Consider the following 19,264-nt stretch of genomic DNA (forward strand, 5'->3'; position numbering starts at 1 on the left):
CCCTTGCCAGAACACTGCCAGGGGCTCGGAGTGACATCTGTGTCATTGTAAAGATGCCACCAGGTCCACTACCATCTTTCCACTCACTCAGTGTATTAATTTTTCTTCTGGCACTGAAATAATATTATTCCAAATCTAGTTGTTATAACAACAGGAACATATTATTTTTCAGTTCTGAGCCTGACTTGGATCTCAGAGTGGGGTTAAGATCGAGGTGTGGCTCAGGCGCTGGTGGCTCAAGACTGTAATCCTAGCTCCTTGGGAGGCTGAGATCTGAGGATCTTGGTTCGAAGCCAGCTAAGGCAGGAATGTCTGTGAGATTCTTTTATTTCTTTTTTGGGTCAAGTCTTGGGGCCTGAACTCTGGGCCTGGGCGCTGTCCCTCAGCTCTTCAGCTCAAGGCTAGCGCTCTACCACTTGAGCCACAGCGCCACTTCTGGCTTTTTTCTTTTTTCTTATATGGTGCTGAGGAATCGAACCCAGGGCCTCAGGCATGCAAGGCAAGCACTCTACCACTGAGCCACCTTCCCAGCCCCGTGTCTGTGAGATTCTTATCTCTAATTAACCACCAAAAAGTTGTAGCTGTAGCTCAAGTGGTAGAGCACTAGCCTTGAGCACAAAAGCTTAGGGACAGTGCCTAGGCCCTAAGGCCAAGTCCAGGAGTGGGATACACACACACACACACACACACACACACACACACACACACAGATGTGGACAGGGACGACTCCTGGAGACCCCAAGGAAAGCCTTTTCCTTGTCTTTCCCAGCAAAGCCTGCTGCTTCCTTAGTCCCAGTGTCTTCCCTCCATCCTTTTGTATGTTGTTAATTTTCAAGCTAGGGTCTTGCTTTATGGCCAGGCTGGCCTGAGCTGTAATCTACTTACTTGTGTTTCTCCATGTGCCTAGACATTGTGCTTCCCCTATAGCTGAGATAGCAGGTGTGAACCACACAGTGTGGTTCACACTGTGCCCAGCCATTGGCTGAGATGCAGTCTTGTCAATATCCTTTTGTCCAGGCTTCCCTGTCTTTGTCTCTCAGTTAGATAGGTTACAAATTTGAGCTACTATGCCTGACCTCAACTCTCAGTTTTAAGGTTAGCTGACTTATTCTATCACGTAGCCTTACTTTCCCTTTGCCATACAGCCTGACATATTCTCTTTTCGGGGGACTAGGACATAGATGTCTTTCTGAATCACTACTCAGACAACCACGTCAACACCTGTGTATACGCATTGTAGCCTGGGCATTTTGTCATTCTCTTTCTTTCCTCTCTTTTGCATGGTTTGCTGGGCTCCTGCTTATGCAGTGGCAGCATCCTCTAGTCTTTGCCAGATGGGTTAGAGCCATGGGGGTGTCTGACTATGTTTCCTTTCTACAAAGGAACTGCTGTGTAGTTATTAGACTATATTCTTGCCATTTCCTTCCCTGGGCCTGGACGTTGCTCCTGTATATGGATGCTCCTGGAGGAATATGCAATTGGAAGAGTCAAACTGAGAGCCACTCAGACCCCAGATTCCTTTTCTGTCCAGAGTTTTCAGATCTTCACCCTTCCATGCTCCAGCCTTCCCTTGTATCCACCAGAGCCATGGTTAGGGTCAGTCTTGCTTTGATACCCTGTGCAGAGCACTGCTCCACCTGGCCCCTCCGGGGCTGCTGCTGATTGTGCTTCAAGTCTGGAGATGGCTTTGCATGAGGTTGCACTGCAGGTGGTCCTCTAATGGAGTGTGGCTGATACCAGGAACTGTGAAGTCCTGGATTCTCCAGAAGCCCGTGGCTCAGCGAAGGGACAGTATAGTCTTCCTTTAATGTACTGCAGGCTCTGGGGTTCTCCTTCATTTCAGGGTCACTCCTGTCTGTGTGCACATGTATTCACACGTATAGGTGTGCACATGAGCATGTGTATGCACCTGCATGTGAGTATACTCACCTTCTCTTTTTATGGATATAATCCTGCCCTACTCACCTCTTTGTCTTTTGGGGTCTCCCTCCAGTTTCCCTCTTGCCTTAGCTCTGCCCCTTGGCTGGGGGATGAGGCCTCACTACTTGGCATCTGGCAGATTGACCCCTCATTCCAGGTGAGCGGGTGTGTGGAGGTGCTGTTGTGAGCTGCTGCCAGCCCCATTCCTGGTACCAGAGGCCTTAACAACCACACTGTGGCAACGGGTTGGGACATTTTCCCAAGTTCTCCTGGAGATCAAATAGCAAAACCAGCCACAACTTGTAGGAATAGGTAGACTCTACAAATTCTTTTTTATTATTTTATTTTATTGTAAAGATGCTGTACAGAGGGGTTACAGTTACACGAATAAGGCAACGAGTACATTACTTGTCGATCACTGTTACCCTTTCCATTAAAAATATGGAATGCTTCATGAATTTGTGTGTCATGCTTGTGTAGGGGCCATGCTAATCTTTTCTGTGTAGTTCTAATTTTAGTATATGTGCTGCCGAAGCGAGAACTGTACAAATTCTTATAGTTGCCAGATAGAGCGGCTAGCCTGTTCCCTTTCATCAGCTGTCCAGCTCTGCCCTTAACCTTTCACTCCTGTTAGGGTTTGTGTCTTGAATTTTTTCACAAGCTCCTGTGTTAAAGCCTTGGACTCAGCCTGTGGTGCCCTTAGGAGGTGGTGGACCCTTTACTTATTTTTATTTATTTTTGTTGGTTGTGGGGCTTGAACTCAGGGCCTGTGTGCTGTCCTTGAGCCTCTTTGTGCTCAAGACTAGCACTCTACCACTTTGAGCCATATCACCACTTCCAGTTTTTGAGTATTTTATTGGAGATAAGAGTCTCACAGAGACTTTTCTGCCCAGGCTGGCTTTGAACCTTCATCCTCACATCTCAGTCTCACAAGTAGCTAGGATTACAGGTGTGAGCCATCGGTGCCTGGCATGGAGGACCCTTTAAGAGGTAGGGCATAGTGGGAGGTCTTTAGGTCATTGGGGGTGTGTCCTTGGAGAGAAAATGGGATCCTAGTCCTCCGATGTGGTGGAACCTTTCCCATTTTATCAGTTAGTGTTAACTAAGTTATGCTGCAATAACAATCCTCAGATCTTGGTGGAGTCATGCAGGAGTAAGTAATTTTTTGCTCAAGTAATGTGTTGATCATTGTCAGCAGGAGGGTGGGCCTTGGTGGTCTGCCTGGTCATTTTCCAGTTGCTGGGCCAGACAGAAAGAGAGCTCTTTGGACGAGTGGAGCTAGCCTGGATCTGATCTATATCACTTCTGTTTACAACTCACTGGCCAAAACGCATCCTGTGGCTCCAGCTCGTCACCAGGTATCCAGGAAGCACAGTAGTGCTATGTGCCTGGATGGGGAGGATGAAATACTTGCTGAATAACACAGTGCCTACTTCCAATTCATGTCAAAACAGTTCTGTGTTTTCCTTGGTGATTCATTAAACAATAGCATTCAAGAAATGATCCCATCCACTCCCTTTGCACTCTCATTTGCTTGTTCTTTCCTCGGGGCCCCTGGGCAGCCCTCTGTGTGTGGGAAGCCAGGAAGCCTGCATTCCCAACCCCACACTCCCACCTGTATGTCTCCCAGTCTTGTGTTCCTTGAGCCTGGAGTGTGAGATGTCCTAAGCGATGGTGAGAGGCAGTGCGGGAGGGGGAGGTGAGGGGAGCTTTGGGAGATGTTGGCTTAAGGATTTATAATTGCATTAGATAAGAGTAAGTACAGGATATCCATTGTAAGGGTGGTAACAGCTGAAGATAATACAGTGTATTTTTGGGAAATGCTGAGAGTGGATACTGAGTGTTTTTACTACAAAAATGTTAACCCTTTTAGGTAATGCATTGATTGACTAGCTAGCTTTAACTATTACATCATATATATATATATATATATATATATATATATATATATATATTATGTTGTGCTTACTAAATGCAAGCAGTGTGTGTGTGTGTGTGTGTGTGTGTGTGTGTGTGTGTGTGCATGCTAGTCCTGGAGCTTGAACTCAAGGCCTGCCCTCAGTGCCCCTAGGCTTTTGTATTCAAGCCAAGTGCTCTACCGCTTGAGTCACAGCTCCATTTCTGGCTTTTGGGTAATTAACTGGCCATAAGAGTTTCACGGACTTTTCTACCTGAGCTGTCTTTGAACCACAATTCTTAGATATCAGCCTCCTGAGAAGCTAGGATTACAAGTATGAGCCACTGGCTCCTGGCAAAATAGACACTTTTATATGTCAATAAAATCAATTTTAAAAAGAGAAGAAAAGATTGGGTCCCAGGCTCACCACCAAGGGCTTCACACATTTGACCTGCCTGCCCTTCCTGTGCCCTTCCTCCCGCCTTGTCCCTCCTCCCAACTCCATGAACCTTCTCACCACTTTTCTGTACAATGGTCCTGGGCCATGGAGACCATGTGTGTCCCGGCTGTGGCTGGCTTATGGCATTGTGATAGCTTTTCTTCTGGGGTGCTGGTCTCTCCAAAAAGAGATGGACAGAAAGGTGGCTGGAGTCTGTCCAATATCTCATCCTGCTGGTTCTCAGACCCTTGAATTGGCCTTGAACAGTCAGTTTCCTGGCCAGTGGTTGTGAGTTGGGAGAGAGGGTCCAGGGTTTGCTTTCTGGACCTCAGATACAGTCAGGGTGGCTGTGGGGCGACTGGATGCTCCCCTTTACCTGTTTTGGGGACCAAGATGTGGTAGGGCAGGCTTCCAGGAAATGAAGCCAGGGGGCCTCTTGCTGGGGCCCAAGATGGCCCTCAGCTAGGCCGTACTTCCTCCTCCCTAGATCCAGTGGGTAGCTCCCAGATCCTGTTGGTTATCCTCTTGAGAGTGTCAGCTTTGTGGCCTTGGCTCTCCTATTTTTCGAGTCTCCTACCTCATATCACAGCTGTGTCTTCCCTGCTCTGCACCTGTTCCCAACTCATGCCCTTCCCACTCCTCCACCAAGAAAATATGGCCATCTGGGAGCTGAGTAGGGGGTGGGGGTGGGGGTCGGGTAGAAGTCTTGTTGCTGTCCCTCAGGCAGACAGGGCTCTTGATCCACCCTGCTGTGACTACAGGCAGGTAATCTGTTTCTTGCCCTCTCAGTGAGGATGACAGCCAGGGGTGGCCGAAGAGATGAACTGAAATGTTGCACCAATGAACAGGCTTGTGGGGTGTCCTATCATCAGCCTTTGAGGGGGTTTTGGACACCCCTGCCCCCATCCTGCCCTTGCTGGTATCCCATAGCCCCTGCCTTACCTTGGGCAGCTGAGGCATGTGACCCGGAGCTAGGTGTCTCTGGAGAGCAGGGGAGAAGGTTGATACTGAAGACATGTCTCGTATGGAGGCTGCTGGGAGCCATCTGTGCAGGGCAGAGCTCTGGTAGCTGTGGCAGTCACTGCATGGTGTTTTAATCTCTGAGCACACAAAGTAGCTAGAATCCAGCCAGCCTGGCCCAGATGATTCCCCCTCAGCCTCTCCCCCATCCCCACGAGCCCCACCTAGACCTGGCTATATTTGGTGGAAAGGAGTTTGAATGTTGAATGTTCTGGTGTGACTATGAAATGCTCCCCTGCAGGATCTTTTAGATGTGTGTGTGGTGTGGGGGGGTGGCGCGATGGTTGCTAGCTGATGGCTTGGGGAATGACTGGATTCGTGGGTTCTGACCTCATCAGAGCAGGAACCCCTTGGTGGATTCATCATATGATGGTTTTTGGGGAATGGGAGGTGAGGCCCAGCTGGAGAAAGGAAGTCACTGAATTGTCCCTGTCCCTTTCCTCTCTTGCCCTTCTGTCTACAGTGGGCTGCCACGTGTGCTGCTTTACCACATACAGGCCCAGAAGCAGTGGAGCCAAGTGACTGTGTACTGAAATCTCTGGGACAGTGAGCCAAGAATGAGTCTTCCCTTGTCCTGTGTTTTCTTGGGTGTCTTGTCAGTGATAGAAGGGTGACTGGGACAGAAGCTCCTAGTCTTGAAAAGATCACTCTGAGCCTCAGTTTCCCCCTCTGTGAAAGGCACGGCCCACACAGCTATGTCCTACTCTTGGCTCCCGTGGTGCCTCTCCTGCTCCATGCACGGATGGACACGATGTAGCTGGCACTGTCCTGGACTGAGCTGGGGGCTGCCTTAGGTCTTTTTACCTGAGTGCCTGGAGGTGTGGGAGCAGGGAGGGGCTCCCTCTACACCTGGAGCTCTGAGATCTGACCTGAGCTTTGGCTAGCATTGTCTTTCTGGTGTCTGACACAGATGCTGAAGTGGCTCTGACCTGGCTGGCTCGATCTAGGACTGGTGTCTTCTTCTCTGGCATGCCCATGCCCAACATGTGCGGTTCCTTCTTAGTCTCAGGTGACTCCATTCTTCCTTCCATAGTGCACTGCTAGGGCACTGCCTTTACTCTTCTCTCCCACTGGGCTCAGGCACACCGGAGAATCTAGTGGGTGGCCCCCAAGTCCTGCAGGTTGTCAGCTAGATAGTGAGATTCTCCATAACACAGAGCCCCAACCTGGAGCTGGCTCTGGGGGCTCAGCTCTGCGTGAGATCGTAAGCCTCAGGTCATGGCATCTGGGAATTGGGTTAAAGCTCTCAAGGGCTGAGGTGCAACCCTTCATGGCCTATGTGAGTTGGAGCTTCCCAAGGCTCTGGTGGCCCTTGTTCCCCGGGACAGACGGTCTGGGTGGGCCCATCTTTAGGGGAAGGATGCCTCAGTTGACAGTGCTGAAGAGGTGGGACTATACAGAAGGGACTGGCAGCCTATGGAATCTGGACAGTATTTTATTGTGTATATACACATGTGCACACACAGATGCATACCTAAGCACACATGTACATGCATGCATGATTGTGCATATGCATACACTTACGTATACAACATGCATCACACACTTGTGTACAAGTTGCACAATATGCATGCACTGTACTTCTATGTACATGCAGTACACAACATATATTCATGTGTGTACACGTGCATATACTGATGTGTGTGCATACATGCACACACAAGGAGACTTGCAGATTTTAATGCTACCCAGTGCATTCAGCAAAGAAGGCCAGCAGCCCAGCTGCTGTGTGGAGCTCTGAGCCCCTCACTGTTTTTAAAAATTTGTTTATTTTTATTGTTATTATAAAGGTGTTATACAGAGGAGTTACAGTTACATTAGGCAGGTCATCATTACATTTCTTTTTGGATAATGTCACCTCATCCCTCCCTCTCTCCAATTTTTTACTCCCATCCCCACCCACAAGTTATATAGTTCATTTTCCACATAGTGTCCAGTGAGTACCACTGCTGTATTTGTATCCCCACTTACTTACCAAAAGACAGAACAATGAACAAACAAGACAAAAAGGAAAAAGAAAAAAAACCATCTTGTTTCCATTTTCTGGAGTTCATTTCAATGACTATGATTTCCTATGATCAGAGCCAGAGGCATTGCACCTTGGTGTTGCTCAAAGCAGCACTTTTTTACAGGGGCACGAGTCTGCCTCTGAGCACAGGAGCCTGGCTAAGCACATCCTCTCAGGCCACACCTTTCATCATTGCTCAATTGTGCATTAGCCTGCCAGTGTATTAACTGGGATACATTCAGGAGCAGTGTGCATCTAGTGAGTACCACCGCTGCATTTGTGAGCTCCTTCCTCTGTATCTTTCTCCTGGATCTCTTCAGTGTCTCCGTTCAGATATAGTATCCCCGGGGGACCTGCCTGGCATGAAGGTCAGCAGGTGTCACAGAGCTCAGATGTCCAGATATGGAAGGGCTTCATCAGGCCAAGGCTAGGCCAAGAAAGGCCAGAGGTGCAGTGAGTAGATGTTTGCTTCCTCACCTCCAAATCTTGAAGCCTTAGCTCTGAATGCAATGGCATTTGGAGATGGAGCTTTGGGGAGAAGGTATAGATGTTTAGGAGGGGGTGTGGCCCCTGGGATGGGATTCGTGAGCTTGTAAGAAGCAACACCGGAGAGAGTACTCCGCTTGTTTCATGCCCAGGCAGACAATAGGTCATAGGGAACATGGCCTTCCCCCATCACCCACCATGCTGATGCTTTGGCTTTGACTTCCATCCTTCAGATTGAGAATGCAGTCAGGCTGCTTCAGTCTTCTGGTCTGTGGCATTTTGTGACAGCAACGGCCGATGGAGGCAAGAGGGGAGGAGCCGTGGGATCCCTGGCTTGGGGCTTGGAGGAGGCCCTGCCTCCTCTCTGCCACCCAGAACCTCAAAGCCTGAAACTCTCAAATCAGGCTTCCAGACCAGAAGGTCTTTGGAGATCAAGAACCTCCGAGGATGGCAGATCTCATCTCTGACCCACTTTCTGCTGATCCGAGGTTGTGTCTACCATATGGCCTTGACTGTTGAAAGACAGGCCCTGTGACCCTTGGAGGTCTGCAGGCTGGTGACCTCTCACCCATTTCTCTTTTGTAGATATGCCTTTTGTCACTGCCTCTCCAACACAGTGTCCCTGAGGTCTCCTAACATGGGATTCAGTTTTTCAGCCCCATCCTTTTCATGTGGAATGCAGACAGCCATGCTTCTGTGAATAGGTTATCTTAGGGACCAGATAAAGCCCCCAGCTAGTGACTGCCTGGCTGATTCCTGTCTACTCAGGAAGCCAGAGCGGACATGAATTCTTGGCCCTGCCTACTGCTGTTGCTCTGGGTCTTTAGGCCCTGGGACTTCTTTGCAGGAAAAAGGGGCTGTATCAGATGCCTTACCTGGCTGTGGTTGGTGATTTGGTTGCAGCTGTGAGCTGTCCACTGACTACTTTAACATCCGGAGGCTGGCAGTCCTTCCTGGCCTCTAGCCAGCTCACAGAGGCACCTCTGCTGCCTCCCTTGATTGTGGATATGCCCAGCTGACTCTGCTAGCGTGGGAGGGTGGGGTGGTTCTTCATTTTCCTCCCAGCTTGCTGTATGGGGGTGTGTGTTTGTGTCACTGATCACCGTCAGTGAGAATCCTGAACATACCATGAAGCCAGGACATCTCTGCAGCCAGTGGGTCCTGGACACTGCCACTATGAATCTTCAGTGAAATCACAGGTTGTCTATTGTCTGCTGGTTCTGGAGTCTTTTCAGTCTGTCCTCCATCCTAGAAGCCTCATGGGTATCTGTGAGGGCTGCTGGGAACTGACTCTGTATCTCACCAGGAAAGGCATTCATTCTTTGGCAGACTTCTTGTGTGGGCCTTGTAAGTTGCAGAGCTGTCTGTTCACATCGTAGGCCCAGGCCTTCGTTCACGGGCACAGCATAGCATGAGGATTGAGCACTGTAGGCAACTACTCAGAGAGCAAAGGGAAGTAAAGGGTTAGCAATATGGCCAGAGTGTCCGATGGGTGTCCAGCCTCCTGTTCTGCACACAGCCCTCCCTTGATCCCTGGCTTTGCTCAGCTCTCTTGTTTCCTCTCGCTTCTCCCCAGCCCTGGCCTGGATTTCTGAGGTCATTTCCTCGTTGCTCTACATCTCTGTCCTCCCCTCCAGGCTGCTGTCTATGCAGCAGCCAGATTATCCGGGAGGAAAAAAAAAATCAATCTAATTCCCTCTCCTCCTGCTGAAAGCCTTTGATGGCTCCACACTGCACTAAGAATAAAATTCAGACCCCTTGGCTGGGCCTGCAAGCACCCTGACAAAGCCTGCTTCCCTTTTGCCATACCTCTTGACCTCACAGCTCTGGCCCCATTGGCCTTTTTTTCCTGCTCTCCAATAGGTAAAGCATACACCTTCCTCAGGACCTTTGCACATAAGATCCCTACCAAGTGAGAGGCCTTTTGCCTTCAACTGTGCCTCAGGTCCTAGCTTCTTAGAGAGGCTCCCATTGGCTCCAAATAGGGCTCCTGTTTGCTTTCCTTCTTCATGTCTCTTCCTCTTCTCTTTCTCTTTCCCTTTCCTTTTCCTTTCCCTTCTCCTGTTTCCATCTCCCCTTCCAGCTTGGTCCCTGCTGTTTCCCACCCCTGTGGACTTAGATCCTGCCCCATCCCAGTTTAGTTGGAGACTGTCCCAGGCAGTCCTATTCCCCTGGGAATAGGTATCCTGTCTACTCCAGTGTATTTCAGCAGGTGACTGGCCCCAAAGGTGACTTTCAAGCCCGTGAGCCCTGCATCCTAGGACTCACATGCCTCTTCAATCCCTGGTACTTGCAGGGGTAGATGGGATGTTTGTTGAGTGGCTGTTTGGCTGTACTTCTAATGTGTACACATGTGGGTCTGTGTGCACTGTGCTGTGCACATTTGTATGTCCTGATAAGCTCACAGCATGTACCTGCAGATGGGCCAAGAATATCCCAGTGAGCATGGTAGAGGTCATCTCCCTGGATCCATTTTCCCTGGGGAGCCTGGGCTGGGTGGGGGCTTCTGCCTTTCCTGGTCTATGAGGATGGTGTTGCCAACCTGTGTGTTTGTTGGGTCCTCAGAGCATCTACCAGGAAAACCTTCCCTGGATCTGAAATCATCCTCTGCCCTGGGCACACTAGTTGTGAAGGCAGCAGAAACCCTCATGGTAGCCTGGGTGAAACAGGACTATTTGTTAGGCCATAGAATAGAAAAAGCTAAAGGTGGTGAACTTCAGGAATGGCTGCAGCCAGGGGCTATAATGGTGTAGTAGACTATCTTTTTCACACCTCTTGGTCCCTGCTGTCCTTAGATAGGGACAGTTACAACTCATAGCCACCAAGGACTCCATTTCTTTTTTTGGGTCCGGTCATGGGGCCTGAACTCTGGGCCTGGGCGCTGTCCCTGCGCTCTTCAGCTCAAGGCTAGCGCTCTACCACTTGAGCCACAGTGCCACTTCCGGCTTTTTTCTTTTTTCTTATGTGGTGCTAAGGAATCGAATCCAGGGCCTCATGCATGCAAGGCAAGCACTCTACCACTGAGCCACCTTCCCAGCCCCAAGGACTCCATTTCTATCCATCTTTTACCTACTTCTCAAAGTAGGTTCTTCATATATATGAAATATATATATATATATATATATATATATATATATTATAATATGTGTAAAATTTGTGCTGGTCCTGGGGCTTGAAGTCAGGACCTAGGTACTGTCCCTTAGCTTTTTTGCTTGAGGGTGGTACTCTATCACTTAAACCACAGCTCTACTTCCTCTTTTTTGGGGGTTGGTTTTAGGACTTGAACTCAGGGCCTTGGATTTGCCCCTGAGCTTTTCTGCTTAAGGCTAGCATTACTACCATCTTGAGCCACAGCTCCACTTCCAGTTTTCTGGTGATTAATTGGAGATAAGAGTCCCTAGACTTTTCTGCCTTGGCTGGTTTCCATCCACAATCATCAGATCTGAGCCTATTGAGTAGCTAAGATTACAGGTGCGAACTAGCAGTGCCTGGCTGCTTCCTTCTTTTTGCTGGTTAATTGGAGATAAAAGTCTCACCGACTTTTCTGCCTGGGGCTGGCTTTGAACTGGGATCCTCAGATCTCAGCCTCCTGAATAGCTAGGATTACAGGCATAGGATTACAGGTGGCAAGGGGCCACCTCCCTGCCTCTGAATACATTGAACAGATCCTCTACACAGGGGAGACAGTTCTCTATCTTGCCGAATCTTCTTAAAAACTCCTCAGAGGCTCAACCAGTGGCTGGCCTTCAGGAGAGACTGCTCTTGCCAGCTATAGCCAGACCTTGCCTAGTAGTTCTCCAAGCTCATATCCCAACAGAGAGGAGGCTGTGACAACTGTACTCACTTCCACTTCATCAGTTATGGTTTAATGGACTTAATGACCTCGAAACAGGTGGTAGTGGGCCAAGAAATGTGACTCTTCCATGCTATCTGTGTGGTGTGACCGGGTCAGGGCAGCAGCTTTCAGCCAGACAGTGCCCACTTTCCCAGGCAGGCCCTCCTGGTTGTTTGTCCTGTGTTCTTCTGCCACTGAACTGTGTGTGGCCTGGACAGCCACGCTATAGCCAGGTCATGTGCCACAAGAGAAGGAAGCTAGCTCAGAGTCAGTGTGAGTACAATACTAGCCTATCCCAGCCCAGCCCACACATGGCCAGGCAAATCAGGGGAAACTTCCTAGAAAAAAGGCTTCTGAGCTGAGAGACTCACGTGAGGAAGGTGTGTTGGCCAGATGAGAAAGGGAGAGGCTGAACTGTGAGGGGTGTGTGTGTGTATGTGTGCATGTAAGCTGAAGCAAAGGCTCAGAGGTGGGAATTGAGGCTCTGTGGTAACAGCCAGCTGCTCACAGATGCTGAGAGAGGAAGAGGATGTGCCCACAGCCCAGTGAGGTCTACAGGTTTCCTGGAGCTTCTCTTTGTGGACCTGGAAGCAGGGGCCCTGGCTCTGGGGCTGAGCTGCTCAGGGAGCAGTGGATACAGGCTGTGTGCCATAGAGGGGATGTTCAACCCCAAATTTATATACTTGGAGTTACTGGGGGGTGGGGACCCCATGGGCACAGTTGCCCACCTCTGCCTCAATAGGTCTCTGTCTTTGGGACCTGTGGTGAGGGCGGGGCTGGTTCATGAGACTCCCACTCAATGGCATAAGCCCAGGTCAGAGGCTTTGGGATTTCTGCAGAGTTGTGGCCATCCCTTTTGGCTGGCTTTCTTCTGCATGCCCACAGCTGCCTGGCCTCTAGGGGAGAAGGGAGGGAGCAGGCTGCCTGGCTCTCTTGGGAATGCCACTTGGACCTTCCTGGCTGAGGATCAGGGCTTAGAGCCTCAAATTCACCCAAGGCTAACTTCTCTCTTTTGTACCCTAGAAGATCTGCTCCTGTCCCCCTCCCAGCTAGATCACTCTTAGGGATCACTTTATCATGTGCATGGTGGAGAGAGTGCTGGCTTCTCCCTGGGACCTGCATTTCTTAGGAAATTGTAGCTGGAAGCCTCCATCTACCCACATACCCTGTACCCAGAGCAGAGACAAAGGCTGCCATGTGGCTGATGGTCTTTACAGCAAGCTCCACAGGGTGGGAGGTAGGAATCTGTACCAGTCCTAGCTGCTTAAGGCCATGGGCAACTGAGGCTTGTTCCTCCTGGGGCCCTGCCAGGAGCCATGTATAGTGCCTCTTGGATTATGCATCTGGGCAAAGACAGTAGGGGTATTCACTTCTCTGCCCACTTGCCACTGGCTTGAGGGTCTCTAACCACCATTCCTCCTCTCCCAGCTTATGTCAGCAGAGAGGCCCCTGAATGAGCAAAAGGCAAGGAACTGCCCCATAACTCCTGGCCACAGGTGGCACCACTGAGCAGGTAGAAAGTTGAGCTGAGAGGATGTGACATGGGCCACAAAAGTTGTCATGAGTCCCAAATTCTTCAAGACGTAAGGAAGTCTGATAGTGGGATCTTGGGAGCTGGGATGGGGCCTTCCTGGTGTCTAGAAATCATATCCTATAAATGTGCTTTGGTCCAAAGAGAGGCTGTTGTGGGAGGGGTTCCCACCCTCACACTTGTGACATTGCTGGACATGGGGCTTCTGTGCATTTCCCTCAAATGGGCCCTGGTTTGGGGTGTGCCTGTAGGGCCATGCGTGGCAGATAGCGGGCAGGAAGTTCTTGAGAGACTGTTGACCTACACAGTACTCCAGCTGGACAGAATCCCTCCTTTGCCTCTCATTGGCTGTGGGATTCAGTTCATATTCCCTTGTGTTTTTGAACCTCAGTTTCCTTATCTGTAAAATACCCACATCTACCCTGAAGAATTATTTTGAGAGTCTGAGGAATGGTATATATCCAGTACAGCAAGCGTTCATTCATTCCCTGCTCACGTGTGTCCCAGGGATTACATGTACTGGCTACTGTAGTAGGCATGTGAGGAAGAAAAGCAACCAGTCATCATTTATATCAAGTAAACAAAAGGCATGTGAGTGAGGCACAGTAATCCAGGCCTCAGCCTCAGGGAGTCAGACAAGTGCCAGTGCCGAGGCTCCATACAGAGAGTCAAGTGGCACGAAGCCTGGGACGGACCCAGCACTGGTATGAACCGCCTTGTGGGTGGCGCTGACAAGCAGCAAGAACCAGCCAATGGATAGCAGAGTAGCCAGGACCAGCCAATGGGCTCAGTGCAGTCAGGACCAGCCAATCAATGGTAGCACTTCATGCCAGAGAGATGGGATGCTGAGGGCTCTGCTGGCTACATGGCCTTCTTCCCTGGGTCCCAGTAGGCACTTAGCTAATGAACAGCTAATGCAGTTCCCCAGTTCATATTGAAACATACTCTTCTACCCTACAAGGTAAGGTTCCAGGCTAGACCAGGAAGTGACATTCGGTTTGATCACCCTGCTGCAGGCTTCTCTTTTGCCATGTGACCTGCAGGGCTCTGCGGGTCAGTGGAGAGAGGACATGGAGAAGCAAACATCACTAACTCCAAGACTGGGCTCCACAGCAGTCCCTGTTCACACTGGCTGTTACAGGGTCTTTGGTCAGGGGCCTTGACCACCAGACACAACAGTGTGTACCCAGCAGAGCTCTGAGCTGGTGATGGCTTGGCGTTCTCTGTAAGGAATAGTTTATCTCATCATTAGTACAGAACAGTGGAGAGATGTACTTGTTCTAACTCATAATTTTACAATAACTTAAAAAAATCCTGAAGATATTGGTTTTCTTTCCATTAGTGAGATGGTGGCAAGCAGTAAAGCCCACTGTCTTCTTTTTATAATCGGATTTAAATTGTTTTAATTATACAGACCATATTCTTCCAGTAACATACCATCTCTGTGAGTTAATGGCCTTTGAAATCTTCTTTTGTTCTATTCACTGTAGATACATTTTTTTTGCTTAATGATTTATTTTATATATAGAAGTCCAGAAAATTTGCTGTATTATGATGAGTGTAGAAGCTTCTGTTATGTTAGATGAAGGCAAATGAACGTCTGCAGAAACCTTACCCTGAGGTTCTAGATGGAATCCTGAGCATCTCATCTCCAAAACATGTGTTTAAGGGTCTGGGTGAGAATGTTCGTGTTGCAGAAGGCTTCTGGATGAAGTCTCCCGTTGATTGTTCAGTGGGGAAATTAGAAAGGGAGGGCTCATTCATTCATTCATTCATTCATTCATTTCCTGAGTGCTTACCCTACCCTGGACTTTGGCATACGAGTTCCTAACAAACTTGTGTTTTCTAGAGGAACAGACATTTACACACAGGACTCAGAAATAAGAACTTCTTGGTGGTCACTGCTTCCAGGGGTTGGACTGGGGCAGTGTGCACAGGGTGTAGGCTTCTCCCTCTGCTGATGTTCAGTAACTCACAGGTCTTCTCACCCTTGGACCAGGCCTTCACAGGGTAGAGGGCAGAGAATTAGTGTCTCAGGACTCTTGGAAGTCCCAAGAACTTTCTGGAGGGGAGGATATGCTTTGGTAAGTCCCCTTCCTTAGGATAGCTCCCTCTCTTCTTTCCTTCCACACTGTCCTGGAGGCCTCCCGTCACTTGGCTGAGGAGTGACCCACTGACCTTGCCCTGTCTTGCTTGCTGCCAGAGTCTAGATGACTTCTCCTAGATGGAGCAATTCCAGTCAAGCCAACAGAGTTAACCAAGAAGGCTCCTGGCTGTTGGGCAAGGCCCCAGTGAGGCTGTTTGTTGAGGGTGGAAAGCAGTTTTGACTTCTGCCCTGTGATGTCCTTGCTCCATTGGCTGGAGGCTGAGGCCTCACAGGGATCTGGACCGAGGTGCCCGGTGGACTGTTTTTGTCATGTGGTCCAGCCTGGTTTCTGCTGCTGTTTCATGAATGGTGGAGAGAGAGTTCTGCTGCCAGAGAACTAACTTTGCAGTGAGAGGGTTACTGAGTGCCCGCCTTGCTCTTGGACTCTATGGTGCAGTGGACTTGGCTTGAGCTCCCATTGGTGGATGCCCTTCACCATTGAGTCTTCTCAGGGGCCCAGAAGTAGTTCAATGGACAAGGCTCAGAGTACCCTAGACTCTCATTTGTAAAGGCCCAGAGCTGCTCCTCCTCTTCCTCCTCCTCCAACCCCTCTTCATCTTTCATCCTTTTCTTCCTCTTCTTCCTTCTTTTTTTCTTGGTGGTACTGGGGACTGAACTCAGAGCTTTCCCCTTCCTAGGCAAGTACTCTACCACTTGAGCTATGCTTCTGACTCCTTTTTTACATTTTTTCTTTTGGGTCCATCATAGGGCTTGAACTCTGGGCCTGAGTGCTGTCCCTCAGCTCTTCAGCTCAAGGCTAGCTCTCTACCACTTGAGCCACAGTGCCACTTCCGGTTTTCTGAGTGGTTTATTGGAGATAAGAGTCTCATGGACTTTTCCTGCCTGGGTTGGTTTTGAACTGTGATCCTTAGACCTCAGCTTCCTGAGTAGCTAGGATTACAGGCGTGAGCCATAGCGCCCAGCCAAGACTGGTCTTACTAGTAATTCCTTGCATTGCTGGGGATGACAGGTGAGTGTCACTGTGCCCAGCTATTATGTTTCCCCTGTAGCCGGGATGACAGCCATGCACCACCTTGTCCAACCTTTGGTTGAGATGGAGTCTCATGAACGTTTATGCCCAGTTTGGCCTTGAACTGCAGTACCCCTATCTCAGCCACCCAAGTAGTTAGAATTACACTCTTGTCTTACAAGAGTCACTTTTCTTTATAAACCCTCAAAGGGGAGGTCTTTATGTCCCTCTCACAATGTGATAGAACTTCTAGAATTAGTGTCTTAAAGTCTGGACTCCTGGTTAGGCTTAGAAAGCCAGGCATAGAATACCAGCTAAGATGCTCTGTGGCAAACAGCAGAGTCCAGGCCTCCAAATGCACACTCCTTGGAGGAGGTGCTGCAGCCTCACAACTTTAGAGCCTGGAGTTCCCATTTGTCCCACTCCTACCCCGCTTCCTCCAAACTCCAGGCTCCTGTCTGGGCAGGCAGGGGTGGGAAGGGGCACTGTATGAAGGGGCTGCCTCAGCTTGATGCCCCACTGCTGGGGGGCCCCAACTCTACAGATGTAGATGCTGAGCCCACAGTGAGAGACCACAGGCTGTGAAATGTGGCTGAGGTTTCACAACATGTGGTCTCTCACTGTGTGTCTGGTATTTACAGCTGGCAAAGCGTTGTGGGCTCCAGGAGCAGGCGACAGGATGGATGCTCTGGCTGTGGGGTGGCTGTGGGTTGGGACCTCAGCAGGGGAGGCTGTAGAGAGCCACCTGTCAGCTCCTTCTCACTAGGCAGAGTCCCCAGCAGGCCCTCTTGGACATGTGCACGGGGAAGGGCGCTGTGTGAGTGCCAGGGGTTTGTGAGGGATGTTGCCCCTGGCCCAGTGGTTTTTTTCTTGTCTGGTGGGTGGGAGAGGCACTAGGTAAAGGTCAGAATTGGGATTTTAAAAAAAAATTATGGATAGATCATCCTTTATTATTGTGTTTTAGTGGATCATGTTGTAAGGATGGACCAGGGGGTTCAAAGATGCCCCTACTGCAGGGACTGAGACTTTGCCAGGGACAGGATGGGCCAGCCAGCTGTGGGGACAGGGCAGCAGCAGATGGGAAGCTCAGAGGCAAAAGGACGTGTGCCCTGGAGTAAGGCAGGAGTGTGTGTGTATGTGTGTGTGTATGTGTGTGAGGCACCCTCCAGAGTCAGAATAGATTGCTTGTGGTCCCCTGCTCGGAGGAGACCTGAACCGAGCAGTCTCCAGGGAGGTGAAGTGCTGGTCTTTCCCCTCTTCTCTGAGTAAACACCAAGTGTCCTTCATGCTTCTAGTTCTCATCAGGACCCTGATTGCCTGATTGCCCTAGAGACCTGGTTAGTAGGGAGCTCTGGCAAGTCTTTCTTCCTTTCCTCTCCCACTCTCCTTCCCTCCATAGCTTCTGGATTTATTAACATTCACATCCATATGGTTTCAGGAGTGGACAGCTTCTATGAGTTCTAGCAAATGGTGACCCTTCTCCTGTCCACTGGCTGCAGAGGTACCGGCAGACACTGGCCATTTACCTGTACCTGTCCCAGGGATGCCCTTGATCAGTGCCCTGGCCTCCTCGATGTGTTGGCCTCCCACTGTAGAGGAGGGGGTGAGGACCCTCCTGCCTCTGTCTGTGTGCATTGGTCATCTCTCCTGGCTCTGCCCCTGACATCATTGCTGTCCCTTAGTGTGTCATAGCCTAATTAGCATTGCACATTTTCTTCTGCGTTCCTTCTCCCTCTCCATTCTACTTCCCTCCCCGGGGATGCCCACTGGTCACTTCCTTCCTCTATCTATAGAATACTCTGCCCCTTTCCTCCAGGAACACTTCTGTGTGTGTCTTCCCTAGACCCCTGCTTTACCTATTTCTGTAGCACCCCTCCCCTACTGGGCATGGGTTTGTTCTTCCAGTACATCCCTCTCCTTATAGCAAACTTGCCACTGTCTAGATGGATAACTCTGTATTGTTTGTCCACCCCTGTCCCAAGTGGAGCTGAAGAAGGTGGAGGTTCTTGGGAGACCTCTTCTCCACCACATGGTAGGCTCCGTCAGTGATGGAAGCTCTGAGCTAGCGCCTTACCCCGGAGTGATGCAGGGTGTGGTCACATGACTTGCTGTGGTTCCTTGGCACTTCCTCCTGTGGTGGCCTCCCTCCTAACTCCTGGCCATCCTCCACCATGACTGGTATATGACTGGTCTTAGTGGCCCTCCCTGAGGACCATCTTCAACTCTTTCTCCCTCATGGGAGGCAAGGGCCCCAGACTTCTTCTCAGATGAGTGTCTGTGCCGTGGTTCTTCCTGCCTGGCCCAGCTACCAGGTGCAGTAGGAATTCCTGTACCCCTGGGAACAGCAAGTTAATTCATGTGGCTGCAGCCAGCATCGGGTAATCATTTCCCAAAGGGCAGGATGTGCCTATGAGGGTTCCCTCAGTGGGGCTTGGGGGCGCCTCACCCTGGCCTTTGCCAGCTTCATGCCTTCTCCTGCTTCATGCATCCTCTTCCCGTAACCCCACTTTCCCAGCAGCCCAAGAAACCTTCCTCTCGAAAAAGTTTCTCCAGCTGGGCACTGGTGGCTCATATCTATAATCTTAATTACATTGGAGGCTGAGATCTGAGCATTTCAGTTTGAAGCCAACCCAGACAGAAAAGTCTGTGAGACACTTATGTCCAATTAACCAGAAAAAAGTCAGAAAGGGAGCTGTGGTTCAAATGGTAGAGTTTCAGCCTTGAGTAAAATGCCAAGCAACATGTGGAGGCCTTGAGTTCAAGCCCTAGTACCAGCACCCTCCCCCCCACAAAGTCTGTCCAAGACTTCTAGAAGTTTCTAGGGGATACCAGGTGTGGCCCCGTGGGGATACTTGTGCAGATGCATGTTGGTGACACATTGGAGCCAGGACCAGAAGTGGGTGCCGTGTGGACATGGCAGGGATGTGGAACTCCTTTTCATACAGAGGAGGGGAGAAACAGGCCTTTGGGGCCAACCATCTGCACCTGAACCCAGCTCTGCCCCTCACCAGC

At 50.1% G+C, this 19,264-nt stretch overlaps 1 protein-coding gene and 1 non-coding gene across 2 annotated transcripts in view; one reads left to right on the forward strand and one right to left on the reverse strand.

Annotated features, from left to right (window-relative positions):
- The window catches only part of Grid1 (glutamate ionotropic receptor delta type subunit 1), a 751,350-nt gene that overhangs the window by 6,723 nt on the left and 725,363 nt on the right, over positions 1-19,264 (forward strand). The gene's annotated exons all lie outside the window — the stretch shown is intronic.
- Positions 2,356-2,462, reverse strand: LOC122116622. The gene has a single exon (XR_006149004.1). It is a non-coding gene; the product is annotated as a U6 spliceosomal RNA (small nuclear RNA).

The sequence above is a fragment of the Dipodomys spectabilis genome, unplaced genomic scaffold (assembly GCF_019054845.1).
Source record: "Dipodomys spectabilis isolate Male_0828 unplaced genomic scaffold, ASM1905484v1 ptg000136l, whole genome shotgun sequence".
Lineage (NCBI taxonomy): Eukaryota > Metazoa > Chordata > Mammalia > Rodentia > Heteromyidae > Dipodomys > Dipodomys spectabilis.